Source organism: Sciurus carolinensis, chromosome 5 (genome assembly GCF_902686445.1).
Source record: "Sciurus carolinensis chromosome 5, mSciCar1.2, whole genome shotgun sequence".
Taxonomy (NCBI): domain Eukaryota; kingdom Metazoa; phylum Chordata; class Mammalia; order Rodentia; family Sciuridae; genus Sciurus; species Sciurus carolinensis.
In genome coordinates, this window is record NC_062217.1 from 169204901 (window position 1) to 169218230 (window position 13330).

Sequence of the window (13330 nt, forward strand, 5' to 3'; positions counted from 1 at the left end):
TATCTATCTCATTCTCCAGGGACAGCACAGGGCACAGCAGGTCCCCAGGAAGGGGCTCTTTGTACTGGAGGGGGACATGCAGTGCACGAGTCAGAAGAAGAGGACAAGTCACATACCGTGCGGGACTCGGTTTCCCCAGCTCTAAAGGGGAGCTACAGGGTGAAGGGACAAACCACAGCACTGGACACCTGCACTGCGGGCCGAGGGTCTCAGTGACCCAAGCACTTGTGCCTGCATCTGCTGACCTTCTTCCGTGCACCTCGGGGCCAGGGAAGACAACCAGCACCCGCTGCTGCTGCAGACTGAGGGAGAAGGCATGTCAGCTCCCTCCAGGGAATTGACCTGAAACCCAAAGACGGCTGCAGTGGAAGCTCGGCACCGCCTAAGATGAATGAGGCTGTCGCTGAGGTCACTGTGCTGACGCCTGCCCCTCCGCTTCACTGTGGAAGAACTGGAAAAGGTCCTCCAAACAATGGCCATGACCACTGCTAAGTTCTAGCAGTGCTTTCTTAGCACATGGGTCCACGGGTGTGCGTGCATACACACACGCAAGCACACGCACGCACACACAGAAGCCCAGCACCCACCCCTGAGGGTCTGAGGCAGGGGCGACCAGAGGATGTGTGTTTGTTTTCAAAAGCCCCATGGGGGTTCCAGGGCAGCCCCTGACTGGCAGCCACTTGCTACACGAGGGTGCAATCCATGAGGATCTTCTTTTTGACAGGTTTTTATCCACCTTCCTCTTCCTCTTCCACCTTTTCCCAGGTGACACTGGTTGGGCCCTCAACACTGTCAAAATTCCTTTGACACAGAGTCAGCGACACCCTCCCGTGCTTCCCTTCAGCCTCGGGAGTGCATGGCTGTCCTCATGGTCGCTCACGTGACTCCCCATCTCGCCCAGCACATCTCCGTAGAGACGCCAGGGTCTGTGGGTTGATCTTAGGGCGGAATCCTGCCTAGAGCAGGAGGAAGCCACATGGTGGTCTTTCAGGGGTAGTAGGGTCTTCTTCCCTCCCTGAGCTGGTCCCTAAGCCTTGGTTTCTCAGATCACAGAGTACTTTATCCGCCTTTGCCATTTCATCACGATTGGACTTCTCTCTCCCAGATGTGCCCCTCCAGCTCTCAGAGCACGTCTAGAACAGTCTGCGACACTGGCAGGCCCTCTGGGCCTCGCCGCTGTGTTCTTCTCTGCACATCTGCCCACCTAGAGTTAGACCGTGCCCTGCCCTCCCATCTCCTGGGGCCAGTTTCTGACTTGTTGTCTTGTCCCTAGTCTTGGGCACAGGGCACCACAGGTGGCCCAGCGCTCACCACCTCCCGCTAGCTGCTTCCGAGGGGCTGCTCCTGAGCACGCCTCCTGAGCCGAGCGCATCAGCCACAAAACATGTCACCTACTCGTGAGGGCTCAAGTGAGGCTCGGAAGGCTGGTCTGGGGACACAGCCAAGCCCCCAGGGCTGTACCCCGGCCCCAGGAGGCCTCCAACGTGGGCCCCACAGAATTCTTTCAGTGCCTTTAGCCCAGCACAAAATTTGGAAAAACAACTTCATAATGTACCCTGGAGTCACCCTCACAGCCCCTTATTTATGGGCTTGGCCAGATCAGATAAAATTTCATTCTCTGAATTGGTTCCTAATTTAATTACTCCCCGGATAAGCGGTTGGCCTCCCATTGCTGCAGGGGACGGAGAACTAGAAGATGCTGGCGCCACAAGTTACAGCTCTTGTTGGCAGCTGGCGGAGGATGAGGCGTTCCCCGGCCTTTGTCAGGTCAGGGAAGGCTGGACAGTGGGCTGGGGCAGAGGGCCACCATCTGTCCACCCACCCTTGACCTGTGCCCCAGGCCAGTCAAGAAGCAGCCTGGGGTTTTACTAAGAGCTTGGGAGAATGTGGAGAGTCACTGAATTGTGACTTCAAGACTTGACCGTGTGTGGTCTCTCCGGGCCTCGGTTTCCCCAGCCATAAAAGGTCTCTAAACTATGTTCATCTGAGGCACTTCCAACTCTAAAATTCCAACTATTCAGGGTCTCAGCTAAGATCACAGCAAGGCCAATTAGGACCCCGCTTGGGAATCAAGAGTTCTCTAGGACCAGGGAAACAGAAATAAATCAATAAATCTTATTATTAGAAGAAAGAAAAAACATCTCAAAAATTATAACCCTAGAAACAGAAACATGTTCACACAAATAAAGCCTGTATACAAATGCTCACAGCAGCCTCATGGGTAAGAGCCAAAATGTGGAAACAGAAACACCTGCCGATAATGGACAGACGGATAAAGGAAACTGTGGTCTAGCCATACTGTGGAATATTATTTGGACATAAAAAGGAATGCAGTACACGTGAATAAACTGCTTATCCAAGCAAAGTGACCACATCTACATGATTCTGTTCCCATGAAGGTCCAGGATGGAGGAACTGGAACTGACAGAGGCTGCTGCAAGGAGATCTGTGATGGCCCAGGACTGGGGAAGAGTGGAGGAATGAGGACTTGGGAGGGTATGAGCTAAACGGTGCAGGGTTTCTTTGTGAGAGGATGAAATGCTCTAAAATGGGCTGTGGTGATAAGTGCCCGTACCTGTAAACTTACAAAGGTCATTGAAATGCGCAATTTAAACGGGCCAATTATACCACGTGTGAATTCTATCTCAATAAAGCTGCTTAAGAAAGAGTAGGTTGAATGAGCTCAGAAAGTCTCTTGTGTGATTTATAAAGCAAATCAGATGACAGCCTTGCTTTTATGTATAAACTAGCCAGTTCCACAGCTTCCCAATGGATCCAAAGGTGATTTTCGGTGGGTGAGTCTTCCTCCTATAAACCAAAAAGCCACTGACTCAAAACTGGGCAGACCTGCAATTTTCTATTGATTTGCTTCAGTTTAACAGCCGAGAGCAAATTTGTTTTCTACCACTCAGATGGCACCTGGAGGTTCGTCTGCTTTTTATACATTTTTCTGATTCTGAGCCAAACTGTGCCCGATGCAAAGCATCCATGGGTGCCTCCCTGCCAACACACTAGCCAATGATCTTCTTGTCCAGGGAGACGTTTGTGGTGGGAGATGGCAGCCACTTGCTCCTGGCCCCTCCTCTGCATGTCCTCCCCTATCTAATTTCTCACCGAAACTATCGAGTGGGTATAAATAGCTTCTCAGAGTTAGGACGACACAAAATGTCAGACTGATGCCATTCTCATTAACGGGCACAACCTTTTGTCCCCTCAGTTATTCTTACTGATAAATAACTGCAGCAGCTCTGTCCTCTGACTCTCAATATAATGCACTCGAATTACTGGCTCAATGTGGCATCGGACGGGGCCTTTCTGGAACACATGATCTTTATCCAAATCCATGACAATGAGGAGGGTCGCACCATCCATCGTAGATCAGGCTAAGGGTGACCGCAGCAAAGGAAATGACGTGTTTCCACAGTGCAGTAACACCCAGGACCCTCAGGCTCTGTTCCCAGGCCCATGGAATGTCTTCCAGAGGTGTGTTCACTGAACCGAACAGGAGACGTTCCATGTTTGACAGTGGACAGCCCAAGGTGGGTCTCGAACTCAGAACTCACCATTCCTCTCCCCTTGGACCACTATCCTGCTGTGCTTTGGCATCCTGGGACCCCAGTGAGGAAAAGGTTTGCAAGAAGAAAAATGTTGGACACTTCTGATGGTCGCAAGGTAGCAATGGAGAAGGAAAGATGGGAGGACTCCCGGTCCTAAGTCACCTGCTTTCAGTGGGATGGAGGAGGAACTGTCCCCACCCAGGGGAAGGGACATGGGTAACTGGGAGGTAAGAACACTGGCAGCCCTTGGTTCCAGTCTCACAAAGGGTCAGTGCCAGGGCCAGAGCTGGGAGCAGGGGTCCTGGGGGTCCCTTAACAGGATCCTGGCTCTCCCTCATTTGTACTTCAAGCTATGAGGAGAGGGAAGCTGCAGGTAGAGAGTCAGGTCACCCGCCCCCAGTGAGCCAGCCAGCCCTCTAATGCCCCAGCCCTGACCTGTAATGCCCCAGCCTTCGTCTGAGCCTCTGGGCCACAGGGTTTTGCTTTTGTTTCCATTTTTACCCAGGCTGGTCTCAAACTCCTGGGCTCAAGTGATCCTCCTGCCTCAGCCTCCCAGGAGCCTGGGGCTACAGGTACACATCACCATGCCTGGCTAGGCAGGAGGGTTTTGAGGAATTCAGCAACTATCACCCAAATATTCCAGTTGGTAGGCTGATTCCTTTGACCTGAGGCCACTTGGGGAAGAAGTGGCAGGCAGAGGCTCTCTCTAAGCCCTTTATCTGCCTAAAGAGGATCCTCCAGCAGAAACTCAATGCCTTGAGTCCCTCCCAGGCTGTCGCCAGCCAGGGAAGATTAACTGGGATCAGGGAAACGGAGGCCAGAGGTTACACAGCACCCTGACACTCCAACCTATTCTTCTAAGGGCCTCTCCAGGACCACTTGGCTGCCCTGAGAGATGTTATCTGCATAACAAGACAACCATTATTCGCCCTCCTATGACCTGTGTGGCCACCCCCAGGAGCCCCAGTCCCTCCTCCTGGGTCCAGCTCAGGACCCTTCTACCACCCCTATGCTTCTTCCACTCTCCTATTCTGAGGGACTCCTGTGTGTGTGTGTGTGATTGAATATGGTTTTTCCCCTGTTCATCAGTCTTATATCAATTTAATTTGTGTCCCAGTCAAGGAACCCAGAAGGATGGAGGGAAACCATTTTTCACCCAGCCATGGTTTCAGCCAGGGCGACCCCAGAGAGTCTCAGGAATCCCACCCTAGTACAGGGCAGAGGGCAGACCCCAGCCTCCCACCCAGAGAGCAGGCAGGTCTGGGTTATTCTTCACAGGACAACTCAAAACTAACTCAACACTGGTCCCGGTGAGCGCATCCTCCGAGCCACCGGGCCACAGAAAGAGCAGCTGCTTCCAAAAGCAGCAACAGCAGCAGCTCTGAGATGAAGCGTCCGTCACAAGACACAGAGGTCAGCCAGCAGCGGCTGAGCCCCACCTCGATATCTAAAAAACAGGACTCAGGAGTTACCCAAGGATCCCAAATCCCCCAAACTGGCATGACTCAACAGACAGAGGATTCATATGGTGGCTGAGAAACACCACCCCTTGCCCCGACTCCCGGGCAGCCTGGAGACCCCTCATGCGCACAAAGCAAACATGGTTTGGTGTGTGTACATTTGGAAGACTCTTTATATAAACAGGTTCACAAATCAGGAGAAAATAATCCTCTGTAGACCAATAGTCTGATTTGGGGTTTAGAAATTATGGTCACTAAAAATACACACCAGGACATACTTTGTATTTGTAATGCAAATATTTACATTCCAAACAAAGAAGCCTGGAACATAAAGACAAGCTATTTATACCAGCTATAAGAAACGTGTAGAGCCCCAGCCTCTGGCCCGAGTAGATGGCTCCTGTTCCTATTCTTGAAATGCTGACCAAATTTCCACAGCATTTTCCCCTTAGACTCTCAGGACACAAAAAAGCTGTGGTTACTGCCTTTTAATAGCCCCAAAACCCGACGCCAGGAAGTCCAAGGTCATTACACTAGGCTCTGGCCTCCTCTGGAAGTTTAATGGGAGTGTTAGCTCTCCTGCGTGCTGCTCCCACTTCCAGGACCCCTCTCTGTCTTCTGGGTGCGCTGGGGAGAATCTCCAGGAGAAACCGGCCTTCGGAAGGGTCATTTTTAAAGGATGCGTCAAGTCCATAAATGGCAGGCTGCACCCAGGAAACTGGAGCACGGCACCACGTGGGACAGGTTCAAAGTTGAGAAACACAACAGAGTGGGACCGCGGAAGCTCAGAGAGGAGGATTACACTTGGATAAAGGCAGTGATGCTGGGGGTGCCCGGTGAAGGGCCAGGGACCTGAATGCAGCCAAATCCAGGCCTGGCTGCTCAGCCAACTCATTGCAAATGCGGCCCAACCTAGCAGAAGTGCAGGCCAGTGATGGGGGGCAGGGGGAACGGGCAAGGACAACGGGACAGAAGATGTTCCTGGGCAGCAGTCAGCCATTAGCTCCCCTCCAGGTAAACTGGGATCAAGTTGGAATTCAGTCTTGAGGTCCACCATAATCAGGATCGTTATCTGATTCGGCTAATCAGTCCCGTCTGCCAAGGAGTGAGACACAATCTTCTTTAATTTAAAGTCAGATGATTTCCCATAGCAGAGGACAACATGGGGTTGACACACCGTGTACACACTGGCTGCCCTGCCCATGGCATCCCTCAGAGATGTCACTCATCAGCCCCCACGTGGACCAGGCACTGGGCTCGGCACTTCACTACTTCCTGGCAGAGGAGGGAACTCCACCTGCAAACTCTCCAGCTGTCTATACCTGGAGGTGTCTACACCTTCCCAGGCATGTTGAGGGAGATCCCAGCCCCGTCGGGCCCCACAGTGAGCGAGCCCTTCCCCCGCTGGTTGCAAACATCACACTCCATCTCTGCCTGTCTTCCTCTTCAGCTAGCTCTCTGCAGGTTCATAAGGGTCAAAAAAGTGGGTGGATTTGGGGAGCTCCCCTGAACCCTAAATCATACCACTTCTAGTACTTACACCACCCGACAAAGTAGAATCAATCCCATTTTATAGACGAAGAAACCAAAGCACGAGATGAAGCCACCTGCCTAGGGTGAGACGCAAGCCCAAATCGGCAAGGAGCCCAGGATCGGCCCAATGACTAGGCAGCCCCTCTGAGTGCCCGCAGGATCCCACCCCGGGTTACAAGAGCATCTGCCCCGAACCTTGCTGGAGGGAAATGCTGGCTGAGCTTACTTCCCACGCCCCTTTCAGTAAGAGCGAGATTAATAGTACACCTTACACCTCGCCTTCTTTCCTTCTCTGAAATGCAGGTTTGGAACTCAGGGGAAAGGTGCCATGGGCCGAGTCCCACAGTGCAGTTACCTACAAGGACACAAAGAAGCAGGACAGAGCTCCGTTCTGGCCCATCTTCCTTCCTGGCAGCCACGCCACTATCTTTTTGACCACAGGGAGCAAAAGGGCCCAGCAGGCACACATTCCATTTCAAGAGAAAATGTTGAACCACCAGGTTCCAGCATAGCGTAAGAAAAGTGTAATTGGGACCGACCTGCACCTAATTATTCACCCATGTTGGGGTATTTTCCAGGCTCCGGGGTGATGGGGCTGCCTGTTTCAATATTTTCTCCACAAACACAATTCTGGAAAGAGTCCAAGTTTTCATTATAATAACACCTCTGCTTTTGAGGATCTGCCAGCCTTAGTTTTTTCACAAACCTAAAAGGCCCAGACCAGGATGAGATCTAGAAATGGAAAATAGGTATCAGGAAGTGCCTTCCCTGGCCAGAAGGCCCCCAACAGCCCTGCTCAGGACGCTTTTAATCTTAGAGAGGGACTCAAGATGTGACACTCCACTGAGTCACACCAGCACATTTCCAGGGGGAAGCTGACTACTCTCCTCTGCATCAAACAGGAGCACAGTCAGCCTGACCCCGGGCTGGACAGTTAGTTTCTGGTCTTTGCAGAGTTCCAAGCAGTGTGGAGGAGCGGGGAGGTGTGGGCTGCTCTTTGCAGCAGCCATCTGCAGGGTCCGCACATTCCCCCAGCCGCAGCCCTGGGCCGGGAGCATGGGGCCAGAGTCCCGGGGAGGAATGCCACAAGAATGAATGTCTACTGAGCACTTATGGTATACCAGCCACTGTGTCAAGTACCTGGTGGGGCTTAACTCTTATGGGACACAGGCATGGGAGCCAGAGGGAGGTGCCGCCATCCTAGGGGACTCCAACCTCCAGGTGGCTAACCAGCTCCCTCTGCTCCTTCCCAAGGCCCCTCCAAGGCCCCAGTGAGCAGCATTATGTAATTCTGACTTGCACAAGTTCAGCCTCGCCCACTGATCTCAGTGCTGTGCCACCTCGTGCTGAGTGCCAACTCCCGGTCCCCGTGCACCTGCCCAGGGCTGCACCTAGCGGGGACGCACAAACCCTGCAGGTAGCGGTTGCTAGCAGCAGCCGGCAGCTCCCCTTTCCTCCCCATCCCTCGGAATTCTGCAAAGACGAGAAACGGCTTCCCACTCACACCTCTCCACCCTCCCCACTTGCTGATTCACGCCTGCCTTTTCCTTCTGGAGCCCTAATCGTCATCCTCCTCCCACCCACCCCGTCCCGCCTTCCTCCACTGTCAGCCCTGCTCCTTCCTCCTGCGCAGCTGGATGGCCACAAGCTTGACGCCTGGGACCTCCAGAAGCCTCCCAGCCCTCCAAGGGAGGCAGGGGATACACCTGTAGGACATGCCCGGCACAAGGCCAGCTGTGAACTTGTAGGGACACAGTTTGTGACAGCTATTATGATCAAACACCTTCCTTCTCAACTTTCATATTAAAAAAAAAAAAAAATCTGTGCTGGCCCAAACCAACACCAATCCTTAACCTTCCCTCCTGGATAGTGAGACTGGATGTGCTATGTAGGGAACCATCACATTTTTGCCTCATCCTGTCTGTGGGGACACAGGTCTACACATCCATTACTTTGTCCTGGTGCTTTGTTTTAAAAGGAAAGCCTTCTCAGTGGGGAAATCAGACCCTAATACTTGAGAACAATAAAGAAATACATCATGCAAATCTGAACAGCGCCGGGTACTCAGCCAGATGGGTACGAACTTGATCTCTTTATTCACTACATGGGAACAAAGTTACCCTTTGAAGTAACAATATCCTACCTGAGTTCCCCAATTTCCAGAGCAGAGGGGAGAAGGTTGCAAAGTTCTCACCAGCAACTGAAAGAGTCACTTCTAAAGCAGGGCTAAAGACATGTCCCTTGGCTGATTGTTCAGAGGAATGACACTCCCAAGCCAGCTATGACTTTTAAAAGTAGTTTCTTTTAGGAATCTAAGACAACTCCTCTCTTACACGAATGGCCCTCAAGTGGCATCTCTGTAATCCTGGCCCTACTGAGGCCCTGGGACAGGGAGGGGGTCAGGAAGATGGACAGCTGCCAACTGCAGGGAGCGTCCGCTCGTCTGGGAGTTTGTAAGAGGCCCCGGACCAGCACAGCGGTGCTAGGGAGCCTGTCTAGGAGCCGGAGCTGAGGCGGGGGCTGACCTTCTGCTCACCAGCTGTGTGAACCCCGCAAGTCGCTCTGCTGTTCTGAGCCTTGATTCCAACGTGTGGCAAGGGAGACCTCCACTCAACCCACCTTCCCCTGAACTTGCTGTGCTTTGTCCTTACCCTTCTTCTCAGCTTTGTCCCTCCAGGTCTAACTGCAGCTCAGGTCACTCATCAGTCCCCTCCTAGGACGGATGGGTCCCAGCTTGTCTTATCCTCACAGTATCCTCCCCAGAAATTCAACTATGGGATACATTTGATTGGATAAAAGTGTATGAGAAGCTTCCTGCAGAGGCTTTCTGTCCACACAGTGGGGTTCGTGGATCAGCCCCTCAAGGCCTGGCGTGCAGGCTTGCGGTGAACCCCAGTGGGCTCATCCTGCCCCACCAGCCACCGGCATGAAAGGCAGCCTTCAAGTCCCCGGGCCCGCAGAGGGTGATTCCTGTGTCCACTTGTGCCTCCTGCCTCTATACCATGTGACACCCTCCTGACATATAAACACAGGGCCCAAGGTGAAGCCCTGGACTCTGGGAAGGGCTCTCGCCCCCGCCCTTCTTCCATACTTCTTGAATTTGAGGCCGTACCTCAAAATCCAGGCCGGAGAACTGCCTTGAAAATTGACAAGACCTGTCAACTCCGCTTTCTCCCAACTGGCTGGAGCTGAGAGGAGGGTGCCCCTGTGAGGGGACAGTGCTCGCCTGTTCAAGATACCTCCCCACCCACCTCCTCCAGTGGCCTGAACTGCAGCGGCCTCCGCCCACTGATCTATAGCTCCCCCTCATGCAGCCCGGCTGGCCGGGCTCTGGGGTTCAGCTAGCTCACCTGGTGTTATTTTCCTGCTCCTTCTCAAGACACTAATAAGCAGAGTCCGCTTCCCGCCTGCCCCAAACTTCCATGAAAACATCCCTCTTCCCCAGGCAGGGACTTGTTTCTCTCTTAAATATGAGGAAAGTCACATGGCTCTTCTGACACCTCACCTTTGGGGCCAGGGGAAGCAGCAACAGGGGAGGAGAAATGAGTGGAAGGAAACTGCAGTCAGGGTAACCGTGCTGAGCCCTGTCAGGACAGGAGGTCACGTGCTATAACCATCAAAGGACAGCCTCCCTGCCACCATGCGATATCCTGCATGCCTCTTCCCTGCCCCACTGGCAGCAGCCCACAGGGAGAAGGACACCAGGTTCCTTCAGAGACCCCTGCAATGGGCACCCTAGGAAGGGGGACACTGGAGGGAAGACTGACCCGGCAGCTCCACTTCAGCTCACCTGTGGCCTGGTACAGAACACAGGCTCCGTTTCCTCATCCAGGAGGGAAGGAAACAACACAAAGCAAAACGAATTCCTTTCAGACTGTCCTTCATCAGGGAGAAAAACTTGTTTGGTAAAAACTACCTAATTACAAGGCATTTTTATTTCATCCTATTTTGAACAAAATCATATCTGATCTGTGTGTCTGCATGTATTGATCAAGAGATCCTGGCTGCACGTGCACTCATAAAAATCAGAAAGTGTCGAATTCTGAGAGGAAGGGTCCCTTGCTTTCCATTGCTGTGGTGGTGGAGTTTGAGGAGGATGGTAAGGGAGGGTCCAAAAGAAACTCTGGGCAATGGTCTAGGCCTGTTTCCTCCTGGGCAACCTCAGGGGGGCCTTTTTAGGTGGCTACCCTGATCCAGAGCAGAGGCTGCACCACACAGGAACCACAGTTGGTAAGAGGGGCTGGGGCACTTCCAGCCCTCCGGCTCCACTTCACGGAACTGCTGTCCACATGCCTTAGTGAGACTTCCTGGAACCACAACTTCATTCTGGAAAACTCCATGCCATTAACTTACCCGAGGAGAACATGGCGACGAAGCCCAGCTGTCACAGAGGATTCCAGCCCCTGGAGAGACCGGGAAGCCTACCTCCCGCAGGAGCCGGTCCCAGCCCCCAGCCTCACTGCCTTCCTGGGGAGCCGGCATCTAGGGCTGGCAGCCGGCAACCGAGCCTGATTCTTGGGCATCTATACCCGCTGTTCCAGCTACGCCAACCTCTCCCGGGTAAGCAACCGTGGGCACTCTGACGGCGACCCGGCAGTCAAACAGAGGTGCCTCGACCCAGGCGGCTCCGAATCCTAACACGCACACACTGGCGCGCAGTCGCCCAGTAGGTTCTCCCCGAGCCGGAGCCGGAGCCGGAGTCGGAAGGCGCTTCCACAGCTCCCCATTCATTCCCGGGAAGGCCGGGCTCCCTTCACCTCGGCTCCTCCATCCGCGATTCCAGAGGGCTCCCCCGGGTCAGCTGCGCCACGACCCGCCGCCACCAGGCACCCAGTCACCGCTTCATCTCCACTGGCAGACACAGTCCAACGGACTCGCTCTCCATCACGATCGCCAGCGTCGCCCCCGCGCCGGGGCCGCTGCCTTCCGGACTCGCAGCCTGCAGCCGGGACTCCGAGCTGCCGCCCACCGCGCGGCTCAGACCTGCCTCGCTCGGTTCGCCGCGCCCAGACTGGCCGGGGACACCGCGGAGAAGCGCCGGCAACTCTCGAGTCACGCCGCCTCCGGGGACGCGGCGGGGCGCGGGGAGGGAACTGGGGACGAAGGGAGGGGGCGGGGAGCAAAGGCGGGGAGCAAAAGTTCAGGCCGCGCGGGGCTCAGCTGCGCCCTCGTCTCCTCCCAGGCCCATCCCCCGGTCCCCTCTCCCGGACCCAGGTCCCAGAAGCGTCGGCGCCAGAGACTCTCCGCCTTCCCGCCCAGAGTGGCTGCAGGACAAGCTGAGATTCTGGAGGTGGCTCGGAGCCGGAGCTCCGAGTCAGAGGGAGAGAGAGAGAGAAGCAGATGCCTACCTACCTGCCCCGGGCCGCGCCTGGAAACTTCCCTGAAGTGTACTGGGGGCGGGATCGGGGGTGAGGCACGCACGGCCGGGGGAATTTCAGTCCCCGACACTATCCAAGGCGCACTTGCACGGTGAAATCACTCTTGTCTGTCCGTCCGTCCTCTGCAAGTTCCCGATGGTGGCAGCGCAGGGGCGCCCCGATTCCTACTCCTGGACCGGTTGGTTCTGCGGGACAGCCGGCCAGTGCGTGCCCCGCAGCTTGCGTCCTCCGCCAGCCTACAGCTTTCCACAGCGCCACCACGCCACCGCCAGGTCCCCAGTCCGCTAGCTCGGGCCACATCCTCTCGGGGTAGGGAGGGGGCGTGTGAGCCCCGCGCAGCCAACGGGCAGCCCTTCCTGCAGGGTCCCCAAGCGCACCGGGCTCCCGGAGCGCGGCCAAGACCAGCAGCGAGAGGATGCCTCCCGCCGGGGGTCGCAGAAGCTTCGGGGAGGCCGGGCCAAGGGGCGCAGGGCCCAAATCTGCCTTGGCTCGGCGCGCTCGCAAGTTCATTGTCTGCCTGGGCCGCCGCCGCCGCCTCGCGCCGGGAGCGCCGCGGGGAGTGAGACTGCGCGCAGCCTCCGCCACCCGGACTCAGAATGCCCAGCCCAGGCCGCCGCCGGCGCTGCCCGGCCCGAACCCGCAGAGGGGCGCCGGAGCCTCGAGCCCGAAGCCAGACCTTCGCCCGCCGCTGCTTGCCGCCCCCATCCCGGCACCTAGCGCCCAACTTGTACCTGAAAAGCCCGAGATCCGCCCGGAAGCCTCCTCTGCAGCTCCGGCTCCGCGGGAGCGCGCCCAGCCCCGCGCTTGGAGCCCCGCATCCAGGGCGCGTCAACCTGACTCCCCGAGTGCTGGGAGGAAAAGTTTGGGAGTGACGTGCAGATGGCGAATGAAACATCCGAACAGAACCCTCCCCCCGCCCCATGTCGCGCTGACACACATCAGCTCGAGTCTGGAATGTGAGATCAAGGCGTGTGCGCCGAGCGGTGGGTTTGGTCTCCGCCCCCTCCCCTTCCAAGTAAACACTGTTTGTGTGATGTGGTGGTTGCAAATAGCAAACCGAAACCCCGAAAGTCTGGCAGTGACCCCCTGCCAGAGACATTTTTAAGGAACTTGGCGGTCTGGAGCCAGCCCATACATTGATATTCAAGGCCATGGCGCTGGTGGGTTCGGCGCCCTCTGTTGTATTTTTGCATCCTGTGAAGGCTGGTCTGGCTCCTTGGCCCATCGTATTTGATTTGCCTCTTGCTGGAGGTAAGGCTCTGCGGGTCCTGGAGTGGCACTGCCTACTGCAGTGACCTGAAGGTGGCTGCTCTAGGGAGCCACCTGGGCAGCCCTGGGGGCAAGGGATGGCTCCAGTGGTGGATTCCCCGCTGCAGACAGCATCCTAAATGGAGACGCCTGA

General features: G+C 55.5%; 1 protein-coding gene across 5 annotated transcripts in view; it reads right to left on the bottom strand.

Annotated features, from left to right (window-relative positions):
- The window catches only part of Chst15 (carbohydrate sulfotransferase 15), a 71746-nt gene extending 58924 nt beyond the window's left edge, over positions 1-12822 (bottom strand). The window contains exon 1 of one of the 5 annotated variants that reach the window (XM_047554040.1): positions 12660-12822. The gene's annotated coding sequence lies outside the window, so the exon portion shown is untranslated. Of the gene's footprint in view, positions 1-10903; positions 11652-11898; positions 12300-12659 lie in introns of those variants that run through there. The other 4 variants (XM_047554042.1, XM_047554043.1, XM_047554044.1 and 1 more) reach the window with 4 other exon arrangements.
- Between the last annotated feature and the right edge of the window lie 508 nt (positions 12823-13330).